The 16,553-nt window shown below is 43.2% G+C and overlaps 1 protein-coding gene across 6 annotated transcripts in view; it reads left to right on the plus strand.

The window, feature by feature from the left end:
* Window positions 1-8,703: 8,703 nt before the first annotated feature.
* mef2d (myocyte enhancer factor 2d) overlaps window positions 8,704-16,553 on the plus strand; it is a 106,399-nt gene continuing 98,549 nt past the window's right edge. For all 6 annotated transcript variants that reach the window (XM_030072226.1, XM_030072231.1, XM_030072227.1 and 3 more), the window contains exon 1: window positions 8,704-8,901. The gene's annotated coding sequence lies outside the window, so the exon portion shown is untranslated. The remainder of the gene's footprint in view (window positions 8,902-16,553) is intronic.

Here is a 16,553-nt window from a genome sequence, read left to right on the forward strand (position 1 = left end):
AACAGCAGGTGAGACAGATGAGGTATCCCAACACGAGAGGAGGATTGTGGGAGTCGTGTGAAAACTCTCAGCCGAGGTGTGAGGATTCGCAGTTTAAAGGAGAACTGAATGTTTCCACAACCAAGTTTCTCCCTTGAGTTCTACCTGCTCACCTCGCGGGAGCCTCAGTGCTGCCCTCGCCAGGTCTGTAGGACCAGGCGCACTTCTCATCTCGTCATCTTTGATTCTCAAGATATGAGAGAATCAGATGTAAGTGTAGTGGTGAATGTGATCGTTTGATACTCTGCACCACTTAAAGACTCGGTGCCAGTTCTCAGTAAAAGGAAGAGGGAGCAGCAGCTGCCTGCCAAAGCCCACATACAACCCGTCATGATCGCATTTCCAATGAGAAAACACATCTGCTAACGTCAAGTCAACATAAACAGCACTTTGTCTTCTTATAAACTGCTTATAAATTGTTACAGTGTGTGTGTGTGTGTCCAGACCTGTGGGCCTTTAATCCACGCTGGAGGGAACCGGCTGCCTTTCCAAAACTGTTTAGTTGCTGGCTAACGTCAAGTTCTGCTGCGGCTGACCGTCGAGTGTTGTGGGTCTGCGGCAGGTTTCTTGCAAAAATCTGCCAAGTAAAAAAAAAAAAAAAAAAAAATCCTGATGTTTCATGGTGTTGGGTTTTGCTCCAACAACACAGACACCAGCGCAAACAATCAATGCAACCTCCACGGGCTGTTCTGTGACTCGGCACACACACACTGCTTGGAAGGGTGTGTTTGATTTATTGTTCTCGTACGTCCGACTTTTTTTTTTTTTTTTTTTTTTTTCCCACAAGCAAAACCACCATTTGTCATTTGCAACCAGGCAAGGACGAATGATGAATGATAAGTGATTCCATTCCATCAAGACTCCTAACATTTTTGTGGTTTGCTTACACGTTACCGACGTATTTGTGACTGGTTTTCACGCCTCGTTTCAGAAAAATGAAAGTAGCAGATTTTGGTTGAAGAAGGCCGTTTGATTCCAACATACATAAAGCAAAATGTGGCACTCACGCCATTTAAATAAATCGTTTGCAATCCATGATGTCAAGTGTCTAATACCTACACTATATAAAAAACTGGATGTTAAAAAGGATAATGCATGAATCTTTTTGGCGTAAGGACAATATGAAGCGATGAAGGTTGGGGTTGTACGTTCACCCCTTTTCACCAAGACACTCACAACAACAGACACATTTATTCTTCTCTGCTCTGTAACAACAAACATGTCATCTGTCACTGCCACCAGCGATGCTCCTCTTCTTTTGCACAGCATGGCAAGCGACCTGCCGCATGAAAATGGCACATTGGCTCATTATAAACCTACAAAACACTCTGAATCCTTACCTCATGTTAGCTGCACATAATTTCCCTTCTTCAACTCTGCCAGTCCTGTTGGTGGGTTTAGTCACCCCGTGTCCAAACCCACAATGCTTTGAGTTTAATTCCAGCCGAGATCCCAGTGTTTCCAAAGATCCCAAATACGTGCTGCTGACAGGGAAATGTGCATAAAGTGATGCAGTCATTCAGATATTTCCTATTTGATGTAACCCTGCAGCCATAAAACAACGTCATCTTGAATATTTCACCCAATAGCAGTGTGATGTAGCTTCAGTGGAGCATTGCCACCAGCAGATGCACAACATGTATGTGCCATTATCATACAATACGGAAAAAAAAAAAAAAAAAAAATATATATATATATATATATTTCTTAACATTGAAGCTACTTCTGATATGGTTAAAACTTATTCAAGTGAATCTATATTGATTTATTTAAAATATGAGAGCTGTTTTTAGGATCTGATTGCACAGTGAACCTTTAAGTTAAAGCTCCATCAGGCAGTTTTACATGCTGGCAGCCCCAAATGACTATGAGATAAATCAGTTGGAAATTTAAGGGTACAATATGTCGTAGTCTACTGGGTCAAAAGTGCAAATGATCATAAAACAGCAGTGAGTGTTCACAAGTGTTGCTGAACAATACTGCTTGCTGAAATTTTGAACTTTTAAAATCACCACGCTGATTCAGCTGTTTCTCTTTCTATTTATTGGTTTATTTTTCAGGGACAATACACACTAATCAACAATTAAACTGTAAATGAGTCAGAGGCTGGTTTTCATCCACTGTTCTTGACCAGAACTTTAAAAGGGCAGCCTGAAATTACAAAAATGAAAATGCATGTGTTACAGAAATTAAACACAACATAAGTAACTCAAGAGATACAATAACAGATAAAAGGCCCAATGACAAGCAGTCAAAACAACACACATGTAACATACAACAGCAGACACACACACTAACACACTACAGCAGAACAAACACACCTACAATAAAAGCACATATCTGACTCTAAAGCACATGTAGCAGCAACCATAGACCCTACACAGAACGGACATTAGCATGCACTCGATTATTATTATTATTATTTTTTTTTTTTTTGGAGTAATTAGCTTTTTGCTCACTTTAAAATTCCAAACTTTATACATACACATGTTGTGCTGCACAAATACTGCCTGTAAATACGATAAACAAAATACTATTCATGCCATAACTCCCATACTCTTTAGTCTGCATACAAACGCAGATTGTGAATAGTCACTAGATGGTACTAAAGCGCTGTAAAATTACGTAATGTGCCTTTAAGGGCTTGACTTTGTAGAAATCATGCCACCAACACACGGCGTGCTCATGTCTACCACGCCGCCGGTCAGTGATCGCGTCGCGCCAAAGGATATCAAAGACATGACAGAAGCAACAGATCTGATGTTGCCGTGTGTTTTATTTATCTGTCCCAACAAACGTCTCAGATCTGGAAGAATTATGAACTGAACACGCTGGGGAAAAAACACTCTTTTGATTTGGAATATCATTACCACTGGTTGTTGTTTTATTCGCTTGTTTGTTTTATCTTTTTGATTTATTTTATATAAATGCCTTCATGCAATGCTTATGCTTTTTGTTTTTTGTTTTGTTTTGCTTTTTTTATTACATGCATATATATACATGTTTTCAGTTAGTGGTATACAGAACATCAGCAACATGAAACATGCTTTTGTCTTCATGCCACGCAGCCTACCAACTCCATTACAGGGTTTTGAGTTATTACACAAATATGGAATGGAGCGGTCTTAAGTATTTTTCATGTCAGCAAATCAATCAAAATGCATCTCTGCAGAACCACTTGATTGCATAAGTACGTGTAATTTTGCAATGTTCTCCAGCCATCATGGCCTTTCGCCCCCCGTGCAAAGCGAATACAAATGGGAGTCTGCTGTGAGCGGAATATGCATGTTGAAGGGAAATAGTGGGGTTACCGAGTTCTTGTTTCCCTGTGTCATTTGGCCAAATAGGATCGTTGTGAGATGTAGTGGAAATCACAGCCACACACGGCCTGAAGAAAAAGAAAAAAAAACAAACAAACTCACATATATTAAACTTGTTTCATGGATCTCAGAGATTGTTTCAAGGGGCAATTACTTTTTTATTGCCCCATATCACTGATTAATAAAGAAAAAATAAAGAATTTGGAATCAGAATTATTTAAAAACAGGTTTTAGGGTCAGATTTAAAAGCGAGAAGAAGTAGTGGTTTAGATTTTAAATAGTTCTCAGCTGCAGGAATGCATCCACATGTGTGCAATAAGAGTTCAGGATCAAGTTAAAGCTTATTTAGAGCCCCAAAGCAGTGTTTTTACAGTCTCAGCAGGTTTACAACAGACAGAACAGGACACTACCTGAGCTCAGTGTCAATGAGGGAAAAAAAAAAAAAAAAAAAAAAACCCAGAAAACTTAAATGTGAATTATATCCTAGAGTCCAAACAGATCAATTTCTGTTCCAGCTACTGGTTATGAATAAAGGCTGATAAAAGTATTAGATTACTTAATGTATCTTTAAAAAGAGTACCTTTTTTTATTTCCATGGATGGCCTGGGGTGTTCGCTTGCTTTGAACTTGCTTTGAACTTTCCCACCGTTCTGTACCAGTGCAGAAAAGAAAAAAAAAAAAAAAAAAAAAAAAAAAAAAAAAAACATTTGACAGATTATACTTGTGGGATAAAAGAGGAAAAGCACTCTGGCTTGTTTGCATCTTTTAAACCATTTATATTTATACTCATATTATTGGGGCGGCGCTTAAGCCAACGTAGTGCAGCGGCTCCCTTTCAAAATAATGGCTCAGGGATTTCCAGGAGAGGTGAGGTGCTGTGAAAATGGATGAGAAAGTTAGAAATAAGTGTCATAAGAGTTTTAAAGGAATAAGGCCTTTTTCTAACAGCCAATTTCCTGTAAGTCAGACTGTGTGGAGATGATGGTGACAAATTTCAGATGTAAAATACATGAGTATTTGGAATGAACTCATTATCAGACGCCTTTGGACGCTGAAATTCAGGTTCAGTCCAGACATACAACCAATCTAATTTTGACCTGACCAAAAAATGGATAAATCCCCAGAATCTTTAGAAGAGCGTGAATTAACAAATACAAAGTTTTTTTCATGCCTTCTTAACCCAGCACAACTCCACACACACACATCAGTCTCAGATAAAGACAGTGAATGTGAACTAACTCTTTACCCCCCTTTGAGCTTCATGAATTAACAGGAATAACTGATTTAATTAAAACACATTTAGCTGCTGTCACACGCTTTCAACCCTTGTATTAATTAAAACCTTGGACGGATCATTTGGAGTGACTCTGTAAACAAAGCACATCACCTAACGGGGGCATCACTGTTTCAACAGGGGGCGCCAAAATGCAGTAATTGATAGGACTGAATGAAATATCCAGCTGGCTGTCATTCTGTTGAATACAAAGCCAGTGCCTAACAACGTTAACTCAGAGGAATCTTGGGTTTTATAGTAATGCTTATGAGTTATTCCAGTCATGCACCAAACTTAAATGATAATACCCTTCATAAGGAACTCAGCAGGAAGGACGGCGCTTTAATAATTCATTAGGTGGAGAATGGCACTAATACTATAAGACAGAGAAAGACAGAAAGCTCCATTTCCTGTAGGCTCTCAGTCCAAACTCCGGTCTGGCCGTGCGGGTGTGTTGTCGTTATTTCCCGTGGCAGTTCCCTGACCCCGGGGCCAAGTGGTTGACCGCTGGACCAGGCAGCTGTAAGAGCGGGCCGGTGTGAGAGGAAGGCAACAGGCCGTCCATCTGTTTGCAGCAATTCTCCTCTGCAAAACCCCACCGCATAAGCTTCTTACGTAAAGCATAAAACACCGTGTAATCTCCCTCTCTCTCTCTCTCTCTCTCTCTTTCTCTCTCTCTCTCTCTGTGCCTGCCTCCCACTGCCACAGTTTCTTGATTACCCCCATTTCTCCCTCATTCTTCATCGGCTGGCTTCATTGACAAATCACAGGAGCTCCGGTATTTGTTTACAGAGATGTGGACGAAAGCCACAATGTGCAACTTTTCTCCTTGTGAGGCAGGGAGTGTCTTCTTCGACCTTCCTCCCCCTCCTCCTCCTCCTCCTCCTCCTCCTCCTCCTCCTACTCAGCTGGGTAAGTTCCCAGTGTTCATAAAAGTTGCGTATAGCAGCTTTAAAATGTGTCAAGCCAAGTCAGCGGTCCAGTCACTGCCCTGCCTTCTTTAAACATGTGTTGCTCGGCTTCAAAATAATGACACCACACACTGTAGTCCCTCTGTGTGACTGCAGCTGACAGCAGTCACACACACACACACACACACACACACACACCTGCCGTAACCCCAGTATTTGAATGTGAAGGCGTATATACGGAAATAATGGTGACTAAATTATTAGCACTAGTGGAGATAAGGGTAGTAAAAACTTAAAGGGACATTTCACCTACCATAGAGATTCTCACTGAGGTCTTTAATTCATCAAATACTTAGCCTAATAGCAATTTGTTTTAAAGTTATAAAAAAATATGGCCACTGTTTAGAGGCTATGTTTTTTTTTTTGTTTTTTTTTTTTACAACAGTATTCCTCCATAAAGCTTCCAGCCATGCTCTTTTAGAATTATTTTACTGGGCTGCATCCAACTTCAATCTCCTAAAACTTAAATAACTGCAGTAAAAAAAAAAAAAAACTGTTTGAAGTTTTAGGGCTCGTGACAGTATCTGCAGAATGAATCAGCCTTGTTTTTCAGTGAAGTGGCCCTTTAAATGTAATGCATAGCCTTTTGCTATGGCCGTAACCTAGGTAACCACTGATGTATTGTTGGATAAAGCCACTCTTGATAAAGCTTTCTCAGTGTTGCCCTTCACTTTGTTGTCTAATTAAAGTCTGATGCATGTTTTTTTTTTTTTTTTTTTTTAAAGAGATCCTGCAGCGTTGGACCGCACATCACCATTCAATAAAAATCCATTATTTTGGTTATTTGCACAGAAATTATTGGTAATTGAACTGGAAAAAATGCCACTGATGCATTCACTGTCAGTCAACTAAATGGAGTAAGGGTTTCTACCTGACAAGATTTAGTGCTGTTAGCTTTAATTTAGTTTAGCAATACAGTTGAGGGGTAGGAAAAAAAGAACACAGAGAGAGAAAAAAAAAAAAAAAACTTATAATCGATATGTTAGTGTTTTGTCTTGCAGCTTTTAATTCAAATGCCAAATGGGAAGAACATATAACTAACACTGCCACTGTTGGATGTCCAAATTCTGGTGGATGGAAGATATTGTTAGATATTTATGTGATTTGTGCTTCGTTAAAGTGTTTTTCTCCCTCGTAGTATGTTGGCTAATCACATTAGTCTCGTGCTTTCCGCTCTACTCGGCTTGTACATGAGGACAAAAGTCAGGACAAATCTTACAAACTGTAGCTGGTGATGCGGTGTAGATCTATTTGGGGGTGTTTGGCATGAAAAAAAAGTTTGGGATTCCCTGTGAAAACTAATTTTAGGCTTGTCTAAAACTCTGCCATTGAAAAAAAAAAAGTCATCTGATGCGTGAGCTGTCAAGCAGCAACCAAATCCAAACATAGTAAATATAATTTTGCTATGCGTTTTCCACAAATGGCACCTTTCTGCTGTGCCACGCTTATGCCAAAATAAAATGGGATAAGAGAGCAACATGAAATAAAATCTCACTAAACTGGGAAGTAATGTCACGGTCTGCATGGTTAACCTGCTCGTCTCCAATTACTGATGAAAATTAGCACAATTCATATACAGGCCGCCCTCGTGTGAAGGCCAAAGAAAAAATTACCCTGCAAAACATCACTGCTCTGTTTAATGATGGTCTAGAAATTCTAACTGCTGTTTGACCTAAAATTACTAAGGTGCCATTTTATTCATATTATATTCAGCTCTTTTACTGCTGTGTAAAAATATTTTGCACTAAAGCTTTTCAGCCACACTATATGCAGTCTTCTCCATCTAAATGTGGTGTATTTTTGTAAAAGTGCACAGGATAAATTAACATTTCTACAAGTGCACTGGATGATTTCATATTTCTGCAAGGATATTCCCATGAATCAAGCAGTTACAAAGCAATCATGGCTTGTTACACAGTTACAAAATAACATCTTTAGAGTCAGAAACTGGGATTATAGAGTCACATTGTTGCATGAGATTAGGTGAATCACGCGTAATCTAATTGGTTTGAGTCACTGTGTTATGAGGAGGGATTTCAACTGCAACTGTGAGTCAACTACATTATTCTGGCTTTTGATATTAAACTCTGCAGTATTTGACTTTTCCTAATAAACTCCCCCTGACTCCATTCGGCTGCTCTCGTGTGTTTCCGCGAGAGCCGAAAATCATCTCGAGCGAGCCTTATGACTTTAAATCTCCCAGCCAAACCATCCGCTCCGGGCTGACGTAACGTGACGTAGCGCACACAACCTGGAAAACTATAAAATAATAAAAACAGAATCGGTGCGTCAACGCATCGCCGTGCCCGCGCGACGCACCGGCCCCCTCGCAGCCGTCGCGTGCGCTCGTGCGGGTGCGTAACCACGAGCAGATTGATACACGGCGTTCCATGACACGCGCTCATCTCTGTCACTGTAACATCACCCTATTCCTCAGTGTAAACACCGTGTTCCTCCGCCGACACCAGACAAAGTAGTCCGGAGAGGACTCGCACATCATCATATCACGTGAAAGTACGAGCGAGATTTGTCCATTTATTCATATGGGCTACTTTAACCTGCTCTGCTACAATGGTAAGAACATAAACCATGTTGTAATGTGTTTTCAGAGGTTAAATACCCAAACGAGGCAGTGTTGTGCCAGTTAGTGTACACTACACAGTCCATATGAAATGTCGCTCATGCGGCAGGGGTCTCATATCCCATGGCAAAGTGAGGTTAGAGCTTGATTTGGTGTATAATGTAATATTTTTCCGTTCACCCTCTAAAAATATATGACTCATTAATTGTTATAATATTAAAAAAATAAGCTGCACAGATAAATGTAACAGTAGGCCTACTTCCAGGATGAAATGTACGCCAAGGCCGACGAGTGTAAAACTTGATTTGCAATTGGTGAACATTGCAACATCAGTGAAAGTGGAGGCATCGCTCTCAAAACATGAGAAGCGGAGGGATATACACCCTTAACACATGATGCCGCCGCCAGTCCTTCCTACTTCACCGTTCACCTTCCACCAACTCTGCGCTCGCAACCTGATTGGCCGGGGCGATGCGGACGGCGCGCGACTATTGGCCGGGCGCCTGTCAATCACGAAGCAGTGCCACTCAGGATAGATTAGGCACCATTTGCCATAACTAAATAGTTACCTTGTACATCAAGTAGGGAGATTTTTTTAATTGGTAGCCCACCGACGTCGGTACAGAGTTACTATTCGCCCGCCGTACATTTTGTATACTGAGAAGTGTAACCTCTGAATCTCCAGTGTCACCAAACAGATGTGGATACACTGCGAGGGTAAGTCACTCTTCATCAGCTTATGTTCGCAATTCACGTTTGCCACATTTTTTGCCTCTTCATGTGTTGGGAGACTTCTGACAACTATGTGGCCGAGCAGCGTGGCCGTGTCATGAAAACACTGACATGTTAGCCGCGGAGTTGGTAAATGGCATTCCTGTTGTGATAGTGGGAACTCCGGGCAGCCCCGGGTTGTGCACGGTGCCCGCTGTAAGGCTTCGTCTCCCCTCCGTGTTTCGTGTCAAGGGTACGCGGTGATTCCTAGACTTTTCTAAGTTGCATCGCTGTTGCAACCAGAGGCTTTCTTTTGCCTCTCTTGTTTTCGCTGCGCCCGGGAGACTTTGTGCAAACGCCTCGTCGCCAGCGGGATCGTGCGTTGTGGCTGCTTTCATGTGCGCAACAGTCCTAACAGTTCGTTAGGAGCTGTCAAAACGATTTATGACAAGTGTCAGCCGGCTTTAGACGCGATTTCTCTTCATTTCTGCGAATGGATTTCATTTCGATGAATGACACGTCTAGTTTCTTGTAAACTTTCATCACGCCATCCATTCCGTTTACGCGTTAACTGACAGGTTTACATTGCAGGCGGAGTGGACGGAGCGCCGCTCGCCTTAGAAAAACAGTGAAATGACTGGTGAAATTGTTTTGATGTAGTAATACGGCGTCGGCTGCTTTTGCCATATCCTTAAAGCTATTGTGCGTGCCACATAATTTTATGTCGCGTTCATGAGCCTATTTCCGACAATTGTGCTCTCATTGCTGTGCGTAATTGCTTTTCTCCCGGGAGAGAGTGTCATCAAACTTCTAATTTCCTCCTCAAAACCCGGAACCCATTTTGCCCGTGGAAGCAGCCTAGTAATGATGGCATCAATAAAGCCGAATAAAGCCCCTGTCATGCCAGCTCTATTCAATCCAAGATTTTTGGAGGGAGAAATGCCCTTCAGTCAGTTTTTCCACATCCCAGCACACAGGCTTTGCAGGATCTTAGAAAGCCGGGTGACTTGGATTAGAGGGCAGCTAGACAGAGAGGATGTGTCACTAGTGAATACTATCATGTGGCAGACAAGGGGAAGAAAAAAAAAAAAAACACATATTGTATCATATTCTCATGCAGAGAGACGTGATTCGACACAGGCAGGTTGAGTATCTCGGCAGGTAAAGTCTGTGTTGTGATTCCCAGTGAGGTGTCACATGGCGGAGACAGGATCCCAAGGGAGACAGTCCAGATAAGGGTGCTGCTGAGCGGCGCTGGGAAGCATCAGAGTAGAGCAGATTACTGGTTCTGAGCTGTCGCCAGAAGGACGTGTCGGCCTCGTAGTCTTCCCAGAACCCCAGATGAGTGTTTTTCAGGTGAGACAGGGGAACGCCACCGAGACACAAATACAGAGACGCAGGAGCGGACCGGCCAACAGGGGCGAGGTGTCACTCGGCCTCCGTGCGTTTGGAGAGGAGCACGTTCAGGACGTCCCAGAGGTTAGAGAGGCCGCCGTGTACCTCTAAAGGTCACAGGATTCATCCTCGCAAAATATCCATCAACACGGTCCCCACTGGCTTTCTCAGTTGCATGGGACCGGAAAGACCAAAGATCTGTGGACGAAATAATTAAAGCTGTGCTCTGGGAGATTTGTATGTGAGAGAGCCACTAATTTTATGAGCCTAAATTACACATTTAGGCTGCAACAGAGAAGATCGTCTCACTCCCTTAATTGAGATGTTGTAAATTCCAGAATGAATTTCTAGTCGGGTATGGAAACTTGTCCTCCCACGGGATGCGATGAATCTCATGAAATCCAGTGCGGATTCACCAGCATTAGATCTTTTTTCTCTCTCGTTTTTTTGTTGCTTTTCTTTGGTGTGAAACATCACAGACTGGCCAGGTTGGTAAGCAGCGTGTGTGTGTGTGTGTGTGTGACGTCACGTTACAGGATTCCTGGGTGTTGATATTCTTAAACATTTACCTGTTACCTGGAAAGTTACCTGGAAAGTTTGATGCCATTAGGAACTGCCAATATGTGAATAGTGCATGGTTAACAGTATTATAGCGGGCTAACTCCCATTAAAACACAATAAATCCTCATTTTTTTTTGTCAAACTTTGCAATGGAGACAGTAGGTTTATGTCAGCACCATTTTTTTTCCCTGACATGTGAGCAGGATCGGTTTGGCTGACAAGTGAAAACAAATGCTGTGCTGTGTCTGACGCTGTCAAGATGTCAAAGCTAATGGGAACCATACACCCCCCCCCACCCCACCCCACCCCGACCCAACCACCACCACCACCACCACCGCTTTATCTTATCTCTGCTCTCCCCGGGAGACATCACCCTCCCGACTCTCCTGAACTCTGGCCTCGATTCTGATATCATTAGAGGCTTCCGCCGTCATCGTCATCACCATCACCATCGCCATCGTTGTCATCTTCATCCATCTCCATCAAATGGTTGTCATGCCCTCATGCGTATGCGAGGACGGTGACAGAGGTGTTGATGGTGCACTTTTGTTTGAGATTTGCTACACAGACTTACATTATTTCTGTTACTCGCTCGGCCTCTGGAAGAGTCACCCTGCCTCACTCACTCACTCATTCACTCACTCACATGCACACAAACACACACACACACAATCCGTAAATTGGACGAAATAATGTAACTGGACTGGTTCACAGTGAAGGGCTTAAGCTCCAGATAACTTATGGGCTCAGCTACAGTAATGGGCTTTTGTGTGCCTGAGAACCGTGACTGCAGGCAAAGCTGCATGCACTCTCCTTAACAGAGTGAAGCCTCGTGCGAGGGCACAACTCAGGACACATAGTTTTCTAATCAGTTTTTATAGTGACACTTGACTTTATTACAGTTTAATACCAGTTGGGATAATGCGGTCCCACTGAGCGCAGGGTTTGTCACGATACTGGAACGTGTTACTTTGATAAAACACTCAGGAAAATATAGATATTCACTACTATTTCTGATACCACATTCATTTAAAGGGGCATAAAAATGGATTTTTAAGACTATTCATGCTTGTGTTTTATTTTAATATAGAGATGTGGCCAACCAGAGCATCTCACTCTGTTTAGATTTTCCCAATTAAGACTCGACTCAAACTCAACTGTTACTTAGGGTGGTTTTAGGTAAGTTAGCTAAACCACAGTGGGCTAATGCGCTGCATAATGATGCAGAAACAGGAACTCTTCAAATTCTTTATGTAGACATGGGGACGGCCCTTCATCGGCACCACTTTATACTTTTGTTTGCATATTGGTTTGACTTATTGACATCATTTTCTTTCCATGATCTTTTGCCTCACACACACACACACACAGCTCTTCTGCTGCTTTCTTTTTCAACCAAAACTCATCAGAGAGGCTCCGCTGCTCCTGCCATATCTAGCTAGCGATTTCTACTGAGAAGTGCACACCTGAAAGTAAAAGTAGTAAGTTTTTGGTTTGACTTGGGCAGCAGTGCGGTCTCTTTCTCTCTCTCTCTCTCTGTTTGTGTGTACAGCAGGCAGAGGTGGAGCAGGAAAGGTTTACTTTCTATTTAGAAAAAAAAAAAAAAACTGCTATCGATGTTGTTGTAATGAAGCACTGGAACTGTTTCAGATATTCGGTATTGATATTAAAATATTAAATATTGATGCTTTTGACAAGCCTACTATGCAGAGTTTCCCGGACGGAGGAGCTGGTTTTACGAAGCGCAGCCATGTGCCTCGCCGTGTGCTCTGCTGGCTCCAGTCAAAACAGAGGCGGAAAAAAAGCCCCCTCGCTGCCTCGCTAATTTGAGGAAGTACAATCATTCTCTCCTGCTGCAGCTTCCTGCTGAATTGCAAACACAAGGCAGTCAGCCATGCCGCTCTCCAGACAGCACCGAGAGCGTCAGCCCCTGTGAAATGCATGACTACATTTATGATGAAGCCACTGCGCGTGCTAAAGTGCATGACCGTCCAGTGACTTGTGTAGAACTGCACATGGACCGTCAGATTTTCAGGTGCCATGTGTGTGTGTGTGTGCTTCTGATGGAGTGTATTTACAGGCAAACATGTTCAGTGTCGTTTGCCAGTTACATGAATCTGATTCTGATTTTGGTATTGATCAGGGAGAGGCTAGAGCAGGGCTGGTGGATGGAGAGGAGAGTAAGGTTCAAGCTGACCATGGATTAGCCTAAAGAGCAAGTGATCAGCGCAGCACTAATTCCCTGACAGATTTTCCAGGACACTCCATTAGTCAAAGCCCCCTCGACGTCCACAGTGGAGCCCGACCGTTTGGTATGCGATGTAATTTTAACTAGCATCTGATTTTTCACTAATCAGTTTTTATCGATGGGGTTTAATCACTGGCAAAGACACGGCAGCGTTAGGCAACTAGGAGGAGGAAAACGACATTGTTGCACTGTGGAAGCTGGAATTAATTTGTTTTTATTCGAACACTGAGGAAACTGAACAGAAGCTAGACAAAAAAAAAAAAAAAAAAAAGCTCATGAAATGCCGTGTTAAAAGGAGGCGAGCTGTGGTAGCCGCTGTGTTTAAGAGGGTGAGTCCCATGTCGGTCTGTTGATTGGGTTGTTTACCTTTTCAACCTTGACTCAGCCCTCTGCAGCAGAACACCTCAGTGCTGGATGTGTGTGTGTTCAGCGCGGCAGCCTCCAGCCGACCCGCGGTCCCGCTCCACGCCGACAGAAAACCCCCTCGCACAAGCTCGGCTCAATAAGTCTGCCCTTTCCGCGCTGCCAAAGTGAAAGCCCCACATGGCAAGTCAGGCACCTTTTCAGAGAGACGGAGAGTTTCAGCAGAAAGGAGCACTTACTACCTGCATCTGCGCTCGCGGTCATGTTGCTTCCGTGGCCTCTTTTGTGCGCCGATTCCAGGGCAGATTTTGTCCACTGCTGTTCCCACGCTGAGCGAGGAGAACAGGAAGAACTCCGCCGCACAGCAGGCCTCTGCCTTCTGCTATTATGGCCATGATTCAATCAGCGCAGGTCCTCGCTTTACCACAGCACACTGTAGCAGGGAAAGAAATGTCTCACTTGCTCTCGGTTAATGGAACTTGAAGCCAAAGGTGTGTTTTTTTTTTTTTTCTTTACACAGAAGAGACCATCATTCAGTCACTAAATGTGGGAAGTAGCACCAGAAAGCCTGAACTCACAATCCACTTTCCCCCTGCTGTGATTTCAAAATGGCCACCTTTCAGTGCCTCATCCAGAGCTTGCAGCCAGAGGTTGAGCACGCAGGGCGAAGCCATAGTGGGCTATAATATGGCAACTAGACCAGGCGAAATTTGCCTCATAGGGTGCAAGTTTGTTTTCTTTGGTCCAGACTGTAGTGGAAATGTTCTTTTTTTTTTTTCACTGTAGGTTCATAGCTCCCAATTACAAGTGAACCGGGGCTTGTAAACAAAAGTCACATGGACTTACAAATAGTTTTGGTAACCCGCCGTCCGCCGAGGTAGAGTTTTTGGCAGCCGGTCCCTTTAACCTTCCCATGATGGGCTTGCCTTTGCTCGTTCCTGTAATTTCCCGTCTCTGGTGCTCACATCTGGTAACTTGAAGAAATAGCTGGCGACCAGAGTGCGTTTTGCCCTCACTTCATTTTGTTAGGCTCGGCTTTCCAGGCACTAGAACTGCTGGCCATCATGTCAACATCCATCTGGTGCAAAAAGGCATGAAAACCGTAGTTCTGGGGTTACTTTTTTTTATATTATATTCTCACTCCTTGTGAATAAGGCCTAGCTCACTCGAGACTCATTTTAGGCGTCTTTGGTTTGGTGCATAACCGAGTTCAAATAGTATTTTTCTCACCTGGCTGACCGAACCGAACTAAAGTAAACGCCGCAGAGTTTGATTTAAACCTTTGATTGAAACACGCGTAGCCGTTTTTGTCCTCTATTCGGAGCCGTTTGCCGACATGGCCTCTCTCGTTTGACCTGTCCGGCTGTAGTGAAGGATTAGGGTCCAGGAAAGCCACGGCCACAGGGTAACAAACCTCCTTAGTTACACAGGACTAATCTCTCCCCTCCAGCAAGCTCTTAATTGAGCCATCATCAGCTGCTGATCTACGGGTTAAACATCAATTAAGGTAATGAGCAGATAGAGCGGAGGGAAGGGGCGTGTGAAGTGTGTGTGTGTATATCTGGGATGGAGGGGTGGGCAGCCCAGAGGGCAGGGGAGGTGAAGCCGGCCCAAAGGTCCAGGGGAGGATGAGGAGGCGGTGGAGGAGGATGAGGAGGGGGGAGGGGTTGCTGGAGGATGCTGAAGGGCGGGTGGAGCTGTGAAGTGGCAGCAGAGTGATTTCGGAGCCGTGGAGTGGAGCGTGTTGATTGTGGTGGCGCTGGAAGCCGCTCCGAGCAGCCCGCTAGTGTTTTGTTGTTCGTTGAAATCATGTTGGTATCGGCCGGCTTGTTGTCTGATCAATCTCCTGAGCTGCTGCTGGTCAGACTCAGCAGGCTGCAGCGGCTGGATCATTTTCTATCAAACACAAATCTAGCATATCAGAGCAACAATTATCAGCACATAGTGACATTTCACAGGCACATCAGCTGATCGTGTACTGATTATACCGCCCCACAAAAATATAAAATAACAATTTACTGCAGTTTCACATAAATAAATAAATAAATGCCCGTTTTGCTACTCTATATCATAACACAGTAGTCACTGAATCTTTATTTAATGCTATAATTAAGCATTATTGTTACTGCCATCTAAAGTAAAGAGCCATTTAATATCCCAATTAAAATGTGAAACAAATTGTGATTTTTTTTTTTTTTTTTTTTTTTTTTTTTTTTTTTTGGAAATGAGAGAATTTTGTTAATTGCAATGAACATGAATTTAATTATTTAATGTGTTTTTGTTTTTTTTTTTTGCATATTTTAGAAGATATGTGGTTGTCATGATGTTACTTTTATGCACATCCCTCAGCCCGGTCAGTTTTCCAGTTTCTGTTCAGAGTGCCTGGTTGGGCTTTCCCAGGAAAAGTCATCTGGCACACAGGAAGTGATGCATTTAATGTTTCCCACAGCCACCTACAGGAACTCAGAGGAACTCAGAGGCTGATGATCAAAACGCAGTAAGACCAACCAAGCAGAGAGTCGTGTCTTAGTTCTTCCCAAGTCGTTTCAGAGAGAACGGTCCTCTCATGGGAAAACAAAACAAAAAAAAAAGCATGGAGACGTTTCTGTAGAGTCTGAGGTGGACTGGTCTGCTTGCTGTTGCGCGTGCAGTCAATTAAGAAGCACAGCTGTTCAGTTTCCCAGCTGTTTGGGCCGGCTCGGCGGGCTACTGTACGCTACAGCATTGCTTGGATGTGACTCATCGTTTTCACAGTGAATCTCCGAGGCGTCCGATTCGTTCTCCCCGGTTGAGTCTCCATCTAATCCAAACTTTATCCTTTGTCCTCTGTCCTCGCGTTCTTGTGTCTTGGCGTTGTTCTTCTTTGGGTTAGATCTGTAAGTCACATCAGAGAGCGGATAAGAACACGCAAGAAGACACAAATCAAAAGGAAGAAAGACGTTACGGCACCGCCCACGCCGTTTGACTGACAGACCCCAGCAATGTGCAAGAAACACTAAAAATGGAGAGAATTAAAATAAATAATAATAATAATAATAATAATAACCCACATGGATCTCACAGATTACCGCTCTGACTTTGGCTTTTCAGC

This window comes from Myripristis murdjan, chromosome 16 (genome assembly GCF_902150065.1).
Source record: "Myripristis murdjan chromosome 16, fMyrMur1.1, whole genome shotgun sequence".
Lineage (NCBI taxonomy): Eukaryota > Metazoa > Chordata > Actinopteri > Holocentriformes > Holocentridae > Myripristis > Myripristis murdjan.